The sequence below is a fragment of the Panthera pardus genome, unplaced genomic scaffold (genome assembly GCF_024362965.1).
Source record: "Panthera pardus isolate Hobbes unplaced genomic scaffold, ASM2436296v1 HiC_scaffold_24, whole genome shotgun sequence".
In the NCBI taxonomy this organism is placed as follows: Eukaryota; Metazoa; Chordata; class Mammalia; order Carnivora; family Felidae; genus Panthera; species Panthera pardus.
The window spans coordinates 98,044,158-98,049,003 of NW_026526810.1; the positions used below are offsets into that span (position 1 = coordinate 98,044,158).

Consider the following 4,846-nt stretch of genomic DNA (forward strand, 5'->3'; position numbering starts at 1 on the left):
ACCCAGGCGCCCCTAGAAACTCTTTAATGACTTCTTTAATCATCATATCTACAATTGGTAGATATTGTGCTTTTTTTCTGAGGATGTAAATATTTGATAAATGTTTTGCATAAGGAACTGCCTGCATACTGTCCATATCTTTATATGTTTGGTATCTTAGATTTAATGAAATAAAGTAGTCAGTTTAAGGGGCAGGTACCCTTCCAGAACTAGGTCTACTAAGATAAAAAAGGGAAGCTGGCAATATTCATGGCTGTCTGTGAAAAGGACATTTTTTCTTCTTTCCTACACTTGGGTCTCTTAAAATCTTGGCCTAAAAGTATGGTCTCTGAACCAGAAAGTGTGGGGAGTAAAAAAGTTGTCCCCCACCCCCACCCCATCTCAACAAAAAATGTTTCAAAGCTAGAAAAATGTGCCCAAATGAGTCAATTGGGACTTCATTCTCTTCTCGCACTCCCCCAAAAGGTGCATCATCAACTCGTGGGCAAAAAAGAACCCATGAATAAGGTTCAAAAATTTTTTTTCTTAGTAAGGAGCTCCCCAAAGGGGTAGGTTGTAGCTGCAGAACAGGGTGCAAATGCTATTACAGAGGATGATAAAAAAAAGAAACCAGAGGGGCACCTGGGTGAGTTGGTTGAGGGTCTGACTCTTGATTTTGGCTCAGGTCACGATCTCACTGTGTGAGAGTTCGAGCCTCAAGTCAGGATCTGAACTGATAGCTCCGAGCCTGCTTGGGATTCTCTCTCTCTTTCTCTCTCCACCCCTCCCCACCTCAAAATAAATAAACATTAAAAAAAAAAAAAACTAGAATATGGAATGATTACGAGGGGAAGGAAAGAGGGAAAAAAGATAATAGGGAAGATAAACTCCTTATTCCAATATCAGGAATCAAAAATTTATAAAGAATATTTAAACAGTGTGTTGTTTTTTTTTTTAAGTTTATTTACTTTGAGAAAGAGAGCATGAGTTAGGGAGGGACAGAGAGAGAGGGAGAGAGAGAGCATCTCAAGCAGGCTCTGGGCTGCAGCACAGAGCTGGACCTGGGGCTCCAACTCACAAACCATGAGATCATGACTTGAGCTGAAACCAACAGTTGGACGCTTAAGTGACTGAGCCACCCAGACACCCCTAAACAGGGGTATTTTTTTAAGTACAAAGGCAAACATAGAAGAATGAGAAGTGGTAATATAAATATCAAACTTGGAGAGATGGAAGAAGATGGTTATAGGGGTTGAATCCCTTTCAGTTACAAAATACCTAAAATTAATAAATCAACAAAGGGAGGTATGACCACAAACATTAGTCTAATCCAACAGAGTAGCTCTGAAGCAGGGATTGCACCACAGATAATTTATGACTAAATTACACCACAAAGTTTTTTAAATGTTTATTTATTTTTGAGACAGAGAGAGCGAGAGCACGTATGCAAGCAGGGGAGGGGCAGAGATAGGGGGACAGAAGATCTGAAGCAGAATCTGCACTGACAGCAGAGAGCCTGATGCAGGGCTCGAACTCATGAACCATGAGATCATGATCTGAACTGAAGCCTGATGCTTAACCAACTGAGCCACCCGGGAGCCCCCACAAGATGTGTTTTTATAACCCTCTGTCAGTCAGCTGTTGGTACTCGTGCCTCCCAAGGTGAGGTGTGGGCAGACCTCCCAGGTGCAGCATCTCCAAGGGGCTAGGGACACTTACTTCTCGAGAGAAGGACTCGCTGCCTTCGCGGTTGATACTTTATGGCACCTGGGAATGAGAGTATACCAAAAGGTTCAAAGGAATCTGGGTGAAGGCCCGAGCTCATAAACTGTGGCATGCATTTTAAAAATTAGTTGATAAATAAAGCAAATGCTCTTCACTTTCTGGTTTGCTTGCAAAAGTAGAATGTGCTACATGCAAAACTTGGATACATAGAAAACCACAATTTTTAAGCAATTAAGCATAATCTCACAGCTCCCCATACCTGAACTGTCAACCTTTTGTCTCAGAAAGTTCTTCATGTATAAATGACAATAGTCAGTTTTAGATGGCTTTCTCAGAGCAATATGTCATCAGTATCTTTCTAGTCATATATATTTCATTATGATCCTTAAAGATCTCACAATATTTCATTGCATTGATATACCGTATTGTACATGATCAGGTTCCTTTATTGCTGAACAGGTATGCTGATTCCAATTTTTTTTTTTAATTTGTAACACTGACACTGTGAAAAATCTTTTTTGTTTTCGTTCACATTTCTTGATTATTTTCTTAGAGTGAAATCTGAATTCTCATGGGTTTTTTTTGTTTTTTTGTTTTTTTTTTAATATGTGCTGTGTGTGCTAGGCCTCTTAGAGTACCAACGACTAAAGATTTGTTCTCAAAGCCCAGTGTCAAATGTGCAAATTATACCAAGTTACCATATTTTGAGGGGGATCGCATTTATCCTTTTTTCTTTTATCAGGTTATGGAACAATATTTCCTAGAACTGCTGGTGGACAGATGTTCTGTGTTGTCTTTGCTGCAATTGGAATCCCTCTAAATATCATATTCTTTAAACATCTTGGTAAATTAATTTCTCTGCCATTTGAAAACCTTGGAAACTACCTTAAATATAAGGGAATAAATGAGGTAAGTTTTCTCTCTCTCTTCACACAATCACACACACACACGTATCTGGAAGAGAAATTTTGTTTATGGATTCACAACCTTAGATTGACCAGGCACATGACATTTTATATTTACTGGGTTCATGTTGAATGAAATTTGTAGGAGTCGAAAAAGCAAAGCACCCTGTGTTATGAAACAGAAGAGAAAATCCAGCATTCAAGAGACCATCTGTTTCCTCTTAGGTGATTTGCCTCCAATCATTTAACTTATAAGATGAACAGTGGTGAATTGGTATGACCTAAATGTTCTGAAAGTCATTTAGCCAGCTCCTTTATTTTACAGAAGAGGAAAACATTTTATAAAGGCTGAATGACTTACCCAAGATTACCTAAAGAATTAGAGGTCGTGCAGACCTGAGAGGTGCAAAGCTTTGTCTACGTATCAGGTTGAAACATGTGTGGTCATGGGGCGCCTGGGTGGCTCGGTCGGTTAAGCGTCCGACTTCGGCTCAGGTCATGATCTCACGGTCCGTGAGTTCGAGCCCCGCGTCGGTCTCTGTGCTGACCGCTCAGAGCCTGGAGCCTGTTTCAGATTCTGTGTCTCCCTCTCTCTCTGCCCCTCCCCTGTTCATATTCTGTCTCTCTCTGTCTCAAAAATAAATAAACGTTAAAAAAAATTAAAAAAAAAGAAACATGTGTGGTCACCTTAGTAATTAGCACAGGTTTTACTCTTTTTAAAAAATTAGAAACACAGTTCTTTATTTAAAAATTGAATAATTTATTACCACATTGCTAAGTTGTACACATTCTTCAAGAAGCTACAGTTAACCCTTGAACAACATGTGTTTGAACTGCATGGGTCCACTTAAATACTTTTTTTTTATTTGCTAGGGTTTTTTTTTTTTCCCTTACTATGAAAGCTTTATTGTTTCCATTTGGTCCACAGCTTAGGAGAGGGCTCTAGGGTATTTAAAGAGCCCTATCGTGGCTGAGATAATCAGACAGAAACCATGATGCCAGGAGGATGCCAGAGGGGCCCCTGAAGGGCTGCTGGGTCCTGGAGGCTCCCAGTCACATGAAAGAGTGAGCCTTTCTGAGAGATCCTCTTCCACCCCTGAGGACTGGCCAGCCTGCGGACCTTAGCCAGATGGTCCCTGTCTTCTTGATGCAGCTCACCTCCTCATCCAGGAAGTGGTTTTCCACAGAGTCACAGGGATGGGAGCCTGCCAGCGCAGAGCCCAGGGCATAAATATCCAGAAGGGCCTGCCTCGGGCGCATCTCCAGGACCTTGGCAGTTTCCGTGGCATTGGGGGTTTTACCCCCTTATCCTGGGCTGGCTTCTGCCTCCTGGGACAGGACATGGCTGCCGTGCTGGTTTTGCATGAAGAGAGGCTTGGTGACCTAGTGTTTCTCCTCAGCCAGCTCACAGAAGAAGTGGCCCACACTCTCCAGAGCCACATGGTGGAATTTGAAACCGAAGCCCAGAGAGAGAGGTGTAGGAGGCCGGCAGATGCATGTTGACCAGGTAGCTGATGGTGGCCTCCACCTGAGTGGAATAATTCTGATGGATCTGGGGGCTCATGGTTGATCAGCAATAAGAAGCTAAGCTCAGAAAACAGTGTTGGCTGGTCCCACAGACAGAGGGTAGGTGAGAAGACAATTCTGAATATTGTGACTGGAAAAGAGGTTGGAGGGTGGTGGGAGGCTGGAAGAGGGGCATCCCTGGGCCTGTTCTGCCCAAATACTGTTGAAGCAAGAGACAGATCTGAGGGACCACTGGGTGCACTGCCTATAGGCAGATTGTTTTCAGTATCATGCTGTAAATATATTTTCTCTTCCCTATGCTTTTTTTAAATAACATATTCTTTTCTCTAAATACTTTATTGTAAGAATACAGTTTACAAGGCATATAACATACAAAATATTTGTTAGTTGACTGTTATCAGTAAGGCCTCTGGTCAACAGTAGGCTATTAGTGGTTAAGTTTGGGGGGAGTCCAAAGTTATATGGGTTTCCCACTATATGTGGTCAATACCTCTAGCCCCCACCTTGTTCAAGGGTCAACTGTATTTTATTTTCTATAAAGGAACATAAAGATGGGATCCTGTTCAGAATGCCCACAGGGAGTAGATAGGCAAGATGAGAATCCCATTAATTGATATAATCAGAGTCCTTACTCTGGGGGCAGAGAGGCTTCAGAATGTGGGGTGTCACTTTCTTTGTTTTTTCTTGTGTTATTTTTGGAAGTCTATTGT

At 41.8% G+C, this 4,846-nt stretch overlaps 1 pseudogene; it reads right to left on the minus strand.

Moving 5' to 3' along the window:
• Positions 1 to 3,510: 3,510 nt before the first annotated feature.
• LOC128773017 (ferritin light chain-like) lies at positions 3,511 to 4,644 on the minus strand (annotated as a pseudogene).
• Positions 4,645 to 4,846: the final 202 nt, after the last annotated feature.